Here is a 14,129-nt window from a genome sequence, read left to right as displayed (position 1 = left end):
AACCAACACTGAGTCCCTGGTCAGCATCCTGGAGTCCTGGCAAGAAGAGCCAGGCACCTCCAGGAGCATCTGGAGGAGGAGACAGGGGCTGAACAGGCTACCACACCTACTGGTGCTGCTACACATGTGGGAGACCTGGCTGCAGAGGGTGCAGGCATGGCCTCAGGGTCAAAGGAGAAAGCACCTGAAGACGTGCTAGGACCCTTAGACTGAGAGAAGCAGGATGTCTGGACTGCAAAATATGCACTCTTCAGGGAAGAAGTTCATTCAAGCTTCTTAAACCCACCTCACCTGGAAAATCCATCCTCTTTTAGCCTTGTGCCCCTTCCACACCCCTTCTAGTACAAAGAGAGATGCAGCCCTACGGCACCAGGGTGGAAGAAGCCCCAGGATAGCTGTCCGAAGACATGAGGTCCACTCAAAAGCTTCCCCCGCCAAGGAGAGAAGAGGACAAGACTCATCTGCAGATGAGGTCTCAGGGCCCTGAGAATGAGCATAATGTTTGTAAGGAAAGAGAAATAGGATTTCAGTGGGATATGGAAGTCTGACAAAGAGCCTCTGCAAAGATAGCTCTAAGGGAGGTGTGATTGTGAAGGTGGTCTGGTCACTGAGTTCTTTGTAGTACAAGGTACCAGACAGAAGCCAGACTCTGGGGGGAACCTGCCTGCCGGTGAGCAGTGGGCATAAAACCCTAAACCAATGAGAATCGAATCCCTTCTCAGCAGCTTCTGCACAGATCAGTGATGTTTGCTTGGTCTTTCTCTTTTCTGTGGTCTAACCTGATCTGTTCTGAGATCAGAGAGTTGGAATAGAAAAGCCTGACTGAGATGAAACGAGCAAAGAGAAGACAAGGCCTCCTAAATCTGGTGAAGACAGAACACAGATAACCAAAGGTGAGGATGGGAAGAAACAGATTGAGTTCCAAGTCCCATCCACAGTATCCCAGGGCCTGGGAATCCCTGGAAGTGCCAGAGGTGTGTACTCCCTGGGAGATGCGACCCCAAGTGTCAGAGGAAGCCCTGTGGAGCAAGGAAGGGAGGGCAGGGCCTCTAGGATGGGCACTTCCATACAGGCTGCCCATGTGAATTTCTCAGAGTGACCGTGACAGATCCTGAGAGGGACAGTTTGAGGCAAAGGAAAGTAAGTTTTCTGAAGAGGGGTGAATTCCACAGTCGCCTGATAATGAAACAGAAATCCCGTCCTGCTCAGAGGTACTGAGTAGGAGGGATTGTGAATTCCCATCCTGCACAGAGGTTGGCTGGGAAGTTCGACTGTCTAAAGACAACGTGGCCAAAGTCTTCTTTATCTTTCAAAGATATATCTTTAACTTCCTGCAAATTCAATCCTGAAAAAAAGCCTAGAATATACAAGTGTGGGTTTTTCAGGAGAGCAACAAGGGGAGAAGGTGATAGTGGCATATCAGAGAAGGAGAACAATAGTCTAAGGGTCCCTGTGTTACTTAATGAATCACACACGGTGTCAAGCATTCTTCCTTACCTGTAGACATGCAAATTCAGTAGATGTTTTAGCAATAACTGAATTAATCCTCAGAATTCTTTTTGGCCATTTCGAGGCATAGAGACCAGAAGAAGTCATTAGTTACAAGAGCAAGCAATAATTCGCTGGTCTGAATTTTGTTCAATTTCTGTGTTTGCCCTTCATAGATGGATAAAAGTCTCTGAATCTGGCATTGAAGACAGTGTTTTCTCTATTGTTATGGATTGAATAGTGTCCCCCAAAATGTGTGTCAACCTGGCCAGGCCATGATTCCCAGTATTGTGTGGTTGTCCTGCATTTTGTGATCTGATGTGATTACTTATGTGTTGTAAATTCTAACCTCTGTGATGTTAATGAGGCAGGATTAGAGGCAGTTAGGTTAATGAGGGAGGACACAATCTGCAGGATTAGGGTGAGTCTTGAGTCAGTCTCTTTTGAGATACAAAGAGAAAAGTGAGCAGAAATGAGAGGGACCTCATACCACCAAGGAAGAAGTGCCTGGAGTGGAGCATGTCCTTTTGACCCAGCGTCCAGGCGCTGAGAATTTCCTAGGCCAGGGGAAGATGGATGACAAGGACTTTCCCCCAGAGCCACAAAGAGAGAAAGCTTTCTCTTAGAGCTGGCGCCCTGACTTCAAACTTCTTGCTTCTTAAACTGTGAGAGAATAAGTTTCTGTTTGTTAAAGCCATCCACTTGTGCTATCTCTGCTATAGCCACACTAGATAACTAAAAAACACATATATAAAATAGTAAAAAAAAAAATGTTTCAAATACACACACACACGTATGATGTTATTAAACTTTAAAAGGTTTTACATTCAACTCATCAGACATGGAATGGACTGGACAATGGGTTGGAGAGGGATGCTGATGAGGAGTGAGCTACTTGTATCAGTTGGACACTTGAGACTGTGTTGGCATCTCCTGTCTGGAGGGGAGATGGGAGGGCAGAGGGGGTTAGAAACTGGCAAAATGGTTATGAAAGGAGAGACTGGAAGGAGGGAGAGGGCTGACTCATTAGGGGAAGAGTAAATGGGAGTATGTAGTAAGGTGTATATAAGTTTATATGTGAGAGACTCACTTGATTTGTAAACTTTCACTTAAAGCACAATAAAAATTATTTAAAAAAAAAAAGGTTTTACATTCTTATAACACATTTAACAACAGAGATTTGTATACAGAAGTTATAATAAGAGCCATCCCCACATAAGTATATTGTACCTGCTCCCCCAAAGTGTCCAGTGTCCAAAGATACATATGTACCCTTTTACACACTTCTTTTTGCCGGGACACGTGTAAGTACATTCATTTGTTTGTTTTTATGGAAATTAGGTCACATTCTACCCATGTTTTTCTCTGAATCACTCTTCACTTGACAATTTTTCATGGATCCTCTAAATCAGCAGACATGGAAGAAGCACTCTTTTTGGTTCTTCTCATTTTTAACTCCCACCACTCTTCTGTCAGTTTGTTGTAGTGTGGTGGCTTGCATGTTGCTGTGATGTTAGAAGCTATGCCACCGGTATTTCAAATACCACCAGGTTCACTGATGGTAGACTGGTTTGAGTGGAGCTCTGGATTTAGACAGACTAGGAAAAAGGACCTAGTGACCTATTTCTAAAAACAACTGGCCAGTGAAATCTTACAAATAGTACTGGAACACTGTCTGATGGAATGACAGAGGATAACCCCTTAGGTTGGAAGGCACTCAAAATACAAGTGGGGAAGAGCTACCTCCTCAAAGTAGATCCCACTTTAATGACGTTTCCTGATGGGGCACAACTCATAATGAGAAGAAACTGATGCAAATATCCTTTAATAATCAGAACGTGGAATGAAGGAAGTATGAATCTAGGGAAATTGGAAGTCATCAAAAATGAAATGGAATGCATAAAGGTCAGTAATCCAAGGCATTAGTGAGCTGAAATAGCTTGGTTTTGGACCTTTTAAACTAGACAATGATATGTTCTACTATGCCAGGATTGAGATACTGAAGAGAACGGCATCATATTCATCGATAAAAAGAACATTTCAAGATCTTTTCTGAAGTAGAACACTACGAACAATAGGATAATATTCACAGGCCTACCAGGAAGACCAGTTAATAAGACTATTATTCAAATTTACACACAAATTATGAATGTGAAAGATGAAGAAGTTGAAGGTTTTTACCAAGTTCCGCAGTTTGAAACTGATCAAACGTGATGCATTCATCAATCAAGATGTACTGATAATTACGTAATTAGAATGCGAAGTTGAAAACAAAGCAGACAAATCAGCAGTTGGAAAATAAGGTATTGATGATAGAAATGACAATGAAGCTTACCTGATAGAATTTGGCAAGACCAATGACTTATTCATTGCACATACCTTTCGTCAGGAACATAAATGGTGACTATACTCGTGAACCATTCCAGGCAGAATAGATAGGAATCAAATTTGTGGAAGGTGATGATGGAGAAGGTCAATACCATGAGTCAGAATCAGGCCAGGGGCTGACTGCAGAACAGATGATCAGTTGCTCATATTCACGTTCAAGTAGAAGCTGAAGAAAATTAAAACAAGTCCATGAGTCAAAGTATGCCCTTGAGTATATCAAACCTGAATTTAGAGACCATCTCAAGAATAGATTTGATGCACTGCACACTAATGATCGAAGACCAGATTAGTTGTGGGATGATAACAAGGACATCATATATGAAAAAAACAAAAAGTCATTAGAAAGACAGGAAAGAAAGCAAAGACCAAAGAGGATGTCACAAGAGACTCTGAATCTTGCTCTTGAATGTACAGTACCTAAAGAGAATGGAAGGAAAAATAAAGTAAAAGAGCTCAACAGAATACCTGAAAGGGAAGCTGGAGAAGACAAAGTATGATAATAATAATGTGAACAGATCTGGAGTTAGAAAACCAAAAGGGAAGAAAACACCTGGCATTTCTCAAGCTGAAAGAACTGAAGGAAATATTCAAGCCTCTAGGTGCAATACTGAAGGAAGGATTCTATGGGCAAAATATCGAACAACACAGGAAACATCAAAAGAAGACGGAAGGAATACACAGACTCAATACACCAAAAAGAATTGGTCGACATTCAACCATTTCAGGAGGTAGCATTGGATCAAGAGCTGATGGTACTGAAGGAAGAACTCCAAGCTGCACTGAAGGCATTGGCAAAAAACACAGCTCCAGGAACTGATGGAGTACCAAATGAGATGTTTCAACACAGGGACGCAGTGCTGGAGGCACTCACTTGACTATTCCAATATATTTGGAAGACAGCTACCTGACCAAATGACTGAAAGAGATCTATATGTGTACCCATTTCAAAGAGAGGTGGTCCAACGCAATGCGGAAATTATCGAGCAATGTAATGTCATTAACATCCCACGCAAGAAAAATTTTGCTGAATATAATTTAAAAACAGTTGCAGCAGTACACAGACAGGCAACTACCAAAAATTCAAGCTGGATTCAGAGGAAGACATGGAATGTGGGATATCATTTCTGATGTCTGATGGATCTTGGCTGAAAGTAGAGTATATCAGTAAGATGTTTACCTGTTTTTGTTTCCTATACAAGGACACTCAACTGTGTGGCTCATGACAAATTATGGATAGCTTAGCAAAGAATGGGAATTCCAGAACACTTAACTGTATTCATGCGGAATATCTACGTAGACCAAGAGGCAGTCATTTGAGTAGGGCAAGGGGATACTGTGTGGTTTAAAATCAGAAAGTTATGTGTCATGGTGGTATCCTTTCACCATACTTACTCAATCTGTATGCTGAGCAAACATTCTGAGAAGCTGGTTTCGAAGAACAAGAACATGGCATTAGTTTTGGAGAAAGATTCACTAACAACCTATGATATGCAGCTGATACGACCTTGCTTGCTGAAAGTAAAGAGGACTTGAAGCAGTTACTGATGAAGAGCAACCACTACAGCCTTCAGTATGGATTACACCTCAACATAAAGAAAACAAAAATTCTCACAACTGGACCAGTAAGCAACACCATGATAAACAGAGAAAATACTGAAGTCATCAAGCATTTCATTTAACTTGAATCCATAATCAATGCCTACAGAAGCAGCAGTCAAGAATTCAAACAATGTATTGCATTGGGCAAATCTGTTGCAAAAGACCTCCTTAAAGTGTTGAGAAAGAAAGATGTCACTTTGAGGACTAAGGTGTGCCTGAGCAAAGCCATGATATTTTCTATCACCTCACATGCTTGAGCAAGTTAGACAATGAATACGGAAAACCGAAGAACTGATTCATTTAAAATATGGTGTTGGCAAAGAATACTGAATGTACCATGGACTGCCAGAGGAATAAACAAAACCATCTTGGAAGAAGTACACCAAGAATGCACCTTAGAAGCAAGGATGGCGAGACTTCGTTTCACGTGCCTTGGACATATTTTCAGGAGGGACCTGTCCCAGGAGAGGCTCATCATGCTTGGAAAAGCTGAGGGTCAGAAAAAAAGAGGAAGGCGCTCAACAACATGAACTGACACACTGGCTGCAAGAATGGGCTCAAACATAGCAATGATTGTGAGGATGGTTCAGGATCAGGCGGTGTTTCATTCTGTTTTACACAGGATCGATGGCATCTAACAGCCACAACTAACATATGTATGCATATATATATGTATGTGTGTATGTGTGTGTGTGTATATATTGCCATCGAGTCGTTTCCAACTCATAGTGACCCTACAGGACAAAGTAGAACTGCCCCACAGAGTTCCCAAGGAGCGCCTGGTGGATTCGAACTGCTAACCTTTTGGTTAGCAGCTATAGCTATTAACCATTATGCGACTAGGGTTTCCATATATATATATATATATTCTCTTCACTAGTTTTGCATCTCTAGAGATCCCAGGCTAAGACATTTGGTACCTACAGTGGTTCTAGAGGAACCAAATCTTAAGGATGAGTTTTCTGAATTGATTCTCAAGTCTGGCTAGTCTTAAAGGCACTGATGACTGTCTCCAGTAGTAAACAGGCTATTGCTAATCCATGGTGGGAGGTGACAATAGAAATACGCAAAATACTACTACAACTGGATCAAATATTTGTGAGAGACAAGGCTCTGCCTGATTACATATTTGATACTTTTCTATAATTTTGTCAGAATAAGAATAATAAGGAAGCTGCTTGGTTAGTCCTGCTTTTGCTAGTCACACTGGTGAATGAAAGAAATGGGCTCAAAGCTGAAGCACCACATACAAGATCTGAAAGCTGCCACTTGTGCCCAGAAAGAAAACCATATTTCTTATAGTAACAAGGCTAATGCTGCCAAAAATAAACTCAGATTCTTATCATAAGAGTGACTGAATTAAAGCGCCAGTTGAATATCCAGCCTCAAATGGTGTCTGAAGTTAGAGTGAGGGCACTGATTGGGAAGAAATGGGATCCTGAAACTTGGGATGAGGACATATGGGCAGACAGTCAGGAAGCGGGGGACAATGAACCTCCAATTTCTGTTGAATCGCTCTTCCTAACAGAACCAGACCTCTTACTCCCATCTGAAGAGATTCTCTAACTTTGCCTGCTAAGGCACCCTTCCCAGTAAAACAATTATCCCTTCCACCTCCATCTAATGAGATTACCCTCAGCTGTGCCTGAAGTGTCTTGTTTGAGTTATCTCCTGGGGTGGTATCTGGGGCATTGCCTGGGGCATCACCTTAGGCAGATGTCTTATAAGACACGGCTGAACATCCCACTGCCACTGCCCATTTTTGCTTCTAGACCTATACCTAGACTTCAGTCCCAACAAGCCCCAAAAGGTGAACTATGAAGTGTGACCCAGGAGAAAGTATGCTAAACTCCAAAAGAACTGCTTGATTTTTCTAATACATACATACATACATACAGAAACCTGGTGAATATGTGTGGGAATGGCTATTATGGGTGTGGGATAATGGTGCAAGCGACATAAAGGTGGATTAGTCTGAGTTTATTGATATAGACCCAGGAAGCATAGATTCTTCATTCAGTGTTTCAGCTTCAGAGGTTAGAAAAGGATCTCATAGTTTATTTGGTTGGTTTACTGAAGCATGGATTAAGTGGTGGCCTACAATAAATCAAGTGGAAATGGCAGATCTGCCATTGTATACTGTAGGAGAAGGTAACCAAAGGCTGAGGGAAACTGGCAGGTTAGAATGGATTTATTAGGCTGGACCCACAGATCCACACACGGAGTGCCCAGAGGGCTCTCTTTGTACCATAGCGGTGAGGTACAAATTTGGGAAGCAAGCCCCAGCATTATTGAAGACTTCTGTGGTTGCTATTTTATGTAAGTAAGAGTCCACAGTGAGAACTGCCCTAACTGAATTAAGACACCTAACTACAATGCAGTTGACTGGACCCCGTGGTGGTAGCAGCCAAGTGGTGGCACTCAATCAACAAAGACAAGGTGTGTGTGGTTACCATAACAGACAGTAGAGTCAAAGCAGTAATCAGAATAGTCTGCTCACATGGATTTATGGCAATGGCTACTTAGTCATAGTGGCCCTGGGAGTGAAAGAGCTGGGAAATGGACATCTCCTGGTACCTAGTGTCTTAGATATCTAGTGCTCCTGTAACAGAAATACCACAAATGGATGACTTTAACAAAGAAAATTATTCCCTCACAGTCCAGGAGGCTCTATAAGTCCAAATTCAGGGTGCCAATTCCAGGGGAAGACTTTTTCTCTCTGTCACTCCTAGGGGAAGGTCGTTGTCACCAATCTTCCCCTGGACAAGAAGGTTCTCAGCACAGGGACCCTAGGTCCAAAGTATGCACTGCTCCTGACACTTCTTTCTTGGTGCTACTGAGGTCCCCCTGTCTCTCTGCTCTTTTCTCTTTTATATCTCAAAAGAGACTGACTTAAAACACAACTTAATCTTGTAGATTGAGCCCTGCCTCCTTAACATAACTGCTTCAAATCTTCGCTCATTAACATCATAGAGGTAGGATTTACAATACATTGGAAAATCACACCAGCTGACAAAATGGTGGATAATCGCACAATACTGGGAAGCATGGCCTATTCAAGCTGATATATACATTTTGGGAAGACAGAGTTTAATCCGTAACACCTAGTATGCAGCTATCGACCTGTTAATGCCTTTTTCTCCATACCTGTTTGGAAGTATCACCAGAAACAGTGTGCCTTCTCTCTGACCTAAGTATATAAGGACCAAATAATATAGAGGAATCTCTGTTACATTTTCTCCATCTTACCGTTATTTGGCCTCATAGGCAGACCCAGTCACTTAATTGCACGGCAGAATGAAGAGATTAAAGCCCCAACATTCTTGCCAGTGGACCAGGAAGGTAGCTGCTCAGACATCAGAGAGCCTCAGAGAGACAGAGACCAGGCGGCTCAAGAGAGGGATACCATAAAGTTGTTTTTCATACCCCCCTCCACTCCCATAGTTGCATATGCTTTGCTCTGACCCCAAGAAGTAGATCAATCCTTTGAGAACTGCATTATGGGTTAGAACACCAACAAGGTCCCAGACTGAGTGACACTCCCATAGATTACATCCAAATATCATTGCAAAGTCTTCAAAATCTGAACTGATATCTGAGCCACAGCATCCAGAAGTTGGGAAAGAACCTGCAGCCTGAACATAACTGGGTCAAGTGATTGCTAAAACAAACAACATCAACATTTTCTGTAAGATTGAAGTAAGACATAGTCTTGGAATCATAGACAAAAACTTTAAAAAGCTACTTTAACCACGCTCAAAGAAGTAACAGGCACACCTTAGAAAAATAGAAAAATACATAGAAACCATTCACAAATGAAAATTTTAGACAGGAAAAATAGAGATAAAAAATTCACTTGATCAGCGGAATGCTGTTGACAGACAAAAGGATCAATGAGATGAAAATAGTTCAATTGAAAATATCCAATCTGAAAACAGAGGACAAATATTGAAAAAAAAATGAACAGAGCCTCAAAAAAATCCAAAAATATCTAACATTTATTTATTGGAATTCCATAAGGTGTAGAGAAAATATGTGGTGTAGAAAAAAGTATCTGAAGAAATACTGGCTGAACACTTTCCCAATTTGTTGAAAGACATAAACTTACAGATTCAAGAAGCTATGCAAACTCCAGCAAGTTAAACTCACATAATTTTATGCCCAAATGCCTCACTGTCAATTGTGGAATAACAAGGACCAAGAAAATATCTTCAAAGAAGCTAGAGAGAAAACAACTCATTTCACACAGGAGAAACAATTGGAATGACTCTGTATTCATCATCTGTAGCCATGGAGGCCAAAAGGCTGTGAAAACAACATTTTTTCAACACTGAAAGAAAAGAAACATTAACCCAGTGTTCTATAGGCTGTTACTTCTTTCATGAGTAAAGGAAAAATATTGACATTCTCAGGTGAAGGACGCTTAAGAGAATTCATCGCCACCAGACTTGTTCTAAATGAAACACTAAGGAAGTTCTTCAGGTGGTAGACTTGGAATTTCAGGAGTTATGGAAAGCAACAAAGTCGAAAGTACCTTCTGAAGTTTGCCGATCAGCCAAAGATTAGACAGGTCTATAAAACAAACAATAACACACGTGAAGAAAGTGTTTCTTAGTTCAATCGTGTGTATGAGACCAAAAGTACAAAACCTGCCCAAAAGCACAGAAAAGAGGGCAGGACGGAACAGGAATCATGGCGGATGGAAACGGGGAACCGGAGCATAGAAGAGAATATTGACACATCATGAATATTGCCACCAATGTCACAAAACAATTGTGTATAAATGGCTGAACAAGAAAGTAATTTGCTCTGTAAAGTTTCAAATAAAGCACAATAAAAAATTTTTAAAAAGTGGTAGGTATCTGGGTAAACATATTATGCCAACCCTGCTGTCACTGCACAACATGGTGCAGGACTCCCCTCTTTGGAAAGACTTGCTAGCCTATTGGAAACACTTTGGAATATACTCTTGGTGGCAAATTAGTATTAGAGAATGGGATTATTTTGAAAATATGAGATGTCTGTACTCATGTCTGGTGAATAAACTGGATAATAAAATTTTCAGAGCGAAATGAGATGTTCTAACAGAAAAATAGGCCTGAATTCCCACGTGGGCCATGAGCCTAATCTGAAGGCCTTTCACAGAGAGGCATTTCAGGCACTTCTAGAGCAGCAGGAGCGCTGGGGAATGCAGGTGTCAACCTCCCCCAGGGCCTTCTCTGAGGAGTAAGTACCTGCTTTAGTACTAAGCTTAGGGGTTCATAAATAGTCATTCTGCATAAGGTCTTCAGGTTCAAGTCTGTAATCCAGCTGGGATTCTGTGTGTGCTGCATCTCTGCATCAAAAGAACATGCTTCTAGAAGCAGAATGCCAGGAGAGAGGCGGTTGGGCAGTTGGGGGTGGGGGGTGCTGCGCAGACAGGGGTGCCCAAGGGAGGCACAATATAGTCATTCTGCAGCAGGTCTAGTCATTCTGCATAAGAATTAGAATGCTTCTGTCAATGCATAATAGTTTACATGCAGGACATAAACAAAGTGACTGAAGGACAAAGTCGAATAGTAAACCAAGCCACTCCCTGTCAATCCTTACCTGAGAGGGTCTTCATGAAGACTTCCGGGGATGGAGAAGGACACAGTAAATGCTGATTTATTTTACCTCTTCCTTCCTCAAGAAACAGGAACTGGTGTTAAGATGTCAGGTGTCAAGCCCCAAACTCCTCTTCTGGTCTGTATTTAAGCTGTATAATAAAACTGGGATCAGGCAATCAGCCGTGAGCAGACAGACCCAGAGTATTCCCAGTGCCCCACATCTTTGAGCTCCAGTGAGATCCTGTTCTTAGTCACTAGATTAGCAGAGGAGCTGAAAGACTGAAATTCCGTGTTTTAAGGCAACTTGGGCTTCAAACAGTCACTTATTGCTAAAGTCGTATTTCTCTGTGTTAATTTATGATCCTTAACTCAAATCCGGAGTTTGGAGCTCATTTTGATAACTCCTCATTAGTCTGCATAGACTAGAGTCTGCTCACAGTCAGTGATGACAATGGAGGAAACAAAGTCCCTAGCCCAGAGGAGGGACTGCTCCCCATATTTGGGGAAATGCCCCTGGGAAGCATCGGCGAGGTGCACTTTGGCCTCTGTGGCTTTGCCTTCTGCTCCTGGAATTGCACCCTGGGGGCCTCCATATGCAGACCCAGAGTCCGTGGGTGACCACAACTCCCCCCTTCTGGGTCATCGTCCGGACACACGTTGCGATATGCTTCCTGCCCTCCTTTCCAGCATAAGCGCTGCGATCACAAGTGGCAGAACCAGTTCTCAGGTCCAGACCCTAGACCTTGCCCTCCTTGGCCTTAGGCTTCCCCTAGTCCTGGTGGAACCTGCAAGCCTGGCGGATGCGAGGTTAGCACCCGGCTGGGTGGGCTTGGGCCTGTCTCAAAAGGCTCATGGCGCACGCGGGTTCCGCCTCCTTGGAGCCTGCGGGCTTGCAGCGGCAGCCCGGCATCTCCTGCCTCCCTCGGGCGCCCTCTCTGAGCAGCAGCTCCCCTCCCCCTCCCCCGCCAACCACCCAACAGTCGCACTGCCTGCTTTCTGCTTCTAGAAGCGTGTTCTTTTGATGCACACATGCAGCACACACAGAAGCTCAGTTGGATTACAGACTTGAACCTGAAACGCACAACTTTAAAACTACTAGACTGGCGGGGGGCAGGGGTATTGGCAGTGAAAAAAGGAAAAAAAAAAAAATAAGAAAGAGTACAATTACAAAAAAAGTATTAGAAGACTATATCCTCACATTATGGACTCAAGAAGGTTGTGGATAAACAACTGCGCAGATAGCATACTGTTGTCTCTTTGCAAATAAGTCTTAAATGAGGGAATTTGGTACCGGGAAGAGGTGCAGAGCCTGACTTTGGGGAAATCTGGGATTGATGAATTGCCTTCCATGAGGCTACAAGCCCTGATAATCAATATTTGAAGATGAGATTCGAGCAACCTAGAACATGCATCAGAATTTTTTCTAAGTAAATTAGCACCAGAAGATGCCTTTAACCACTAAATAAAATGGGTCAGTAGTTCAAGATCTCCCTACAAAGAAAACGGCAGACCTAGATCGTTTCCAGTCAGGTTCCAGCAAACATGCAAGAAACAGTCATTTTAATCTTGTACATAGTCAACAGAGATTAGAAAACCATGAGATACTCCCCTAACTTGATCCTTAAGGCTAGTTTAAAAATGATAACAAATTAGAGAAGGATGGTAGAAGAAGAGTTAGAGGACAAGCACACTCAGTAACTGAGATGCAAAACCCTATGTAAGATGCCAGCAAAGGAAATCCAGCAAAGGATAAACCACGTAACATGCCATGATCAAGGCGTTTTATTGTAGGCATACAAATTTGAGTGAACGTTAAAGATTTAGTAATTTCATTCACCACATGCATAGGTGAAAGAAGAGAAGACATATGCTCACCTCAAGAGATGGGGGCAAAGCAGGTTGATAAAATCCAATCACACGGAGAGATAAGGACTAGGAGCAAATATGGAACAGAAAAGGAGTTCCCGAACATGGAAAACTACAACTAGCACGATAGTTCATGGTGACGTGTGGGACATTCTCTTTAAAATTAATAAACAATAAAATAAGGGTGCTTCTATCATTACTTTTATTAAACATTGAACACTGGAAGTGTAAGCTAGTACAAAAAGAGAAAAAGTATAACTGCTATTCATAGATTATAGGACTGTCTCCATTGAAAACTGTAGAAAATACTGGAATTAATAGTAATCATAAATAAAAAATTAATTGAAATTTCAATGCATCACCATCGAGCTGACTCTGTCATAGCTCTTAGGTGAAAGCAAAGGACACTGATAGGGAAAGAGCAGGTTCGGGTGGTCTAGACCAAGGAGGGAAGAAAATTATTCTGCACTGGGCTGAACTTATAAGAACGGGTATGTGTGTTAGTTACCTAGTCCCTCCATAACAAAAAATAACACAACTGGATGGCTTTAAAGAACAGAAATTTATTTTCTCACAGTTTAGCAGGTAGTCGTTCGAATTCAGGGCATGGCTGTAGTGGGAGGTCCTTCCTTGTCTACCTCAGCTTCTAGTAGATGCCAGCAATCATTTGTGTTCCTGGCCTTCTAGAAGCATCTGTCTTCTTTGTCTGTCTTCCTTTTCACCTGTTTGTGTCTGTGTGTATTCTGCTCCTTTTATAACTAAGAAGAGTTAGGCTTAGGACCCACCCTACATTGGTATGACCTCATTCACATAATAAAAGCAGGCCCCCTCTTTCCTAACAAGGTCAGATTTACAGGTACAGGGGTTAGGATTTCCACATACATTTTGGAGGGACACAATTCAATCCCTAACAGTCGATTTACCAGATATTCTGGATTGAGAGTACTCGCATGAACAGCTCAGAGTGGTTCCAATTCTTTGCTACATTCGTTGGCTGAAACTTGTCTCAATGGTCACCCAAAGGAACGCTGGAGCAATTTATTGTGTAGGACCTGGCCAACCATTCCTAATCACATCCATTGTGTGGAAAAACACACAATCCCATCACCGAAGCCTTGAGAAATTCATGGATAAGAAAAGAATAGTGGCTGGAACAAAGAATTGTTTCATAGCCTAGATAACATGGTGTAGGTGTTAGAT

General features: G+C 42.2%; 1 long non-coding RNA gene across 1 annotated transcript in view; it reads right to left on the bottom strand.

The window, feature by feature from the left end:
* Window positions 1-2,647: 2,647 nt before the first annotated feature.
* Window positions 2,648-14,129, bottom strand: part of LOC135230090 (uncharacterized) — a 52,035-nt gene continuing 40,553 nt past the window's right edge. Inside the window, exons 2-3 of the long non-coding RNA XR_010320729.1 lie at window positions 11,065-11,212; window positions 2,648-4,042 (exon numbers count right to left, since the gene is read on the bottom strand). This is a non-coding gene — a long non-coding RNA (uncharacterized LOC135230090). The remainder of the gene's footprint in view (window positions 4,043-11,064; window positions 11,213-14,129) is intronic.

The sequence above is a fragment of the Loxodonta africana genome, unplaced genomic scaffold (assembly GCF_030014295.1).
Source record: "Loxodonta africana isolate mLoxAfr1 unplaced genomic scaffold, mLoxAfr1.hap2 scaffold_75, whole genome shotgun sequence".
Taxonomy (NCBI): domain Eukaryota; kingdom Metazoa; phylum Chordata; class Mammalia; order Proboscidea; family Elephantidae; genus Loxodonta; species Loxodonta africana.
Note: the sequence above shows the minus strand (reverse complement) of the source record. Positions and strands in the feature narration are given on the sequence as shown.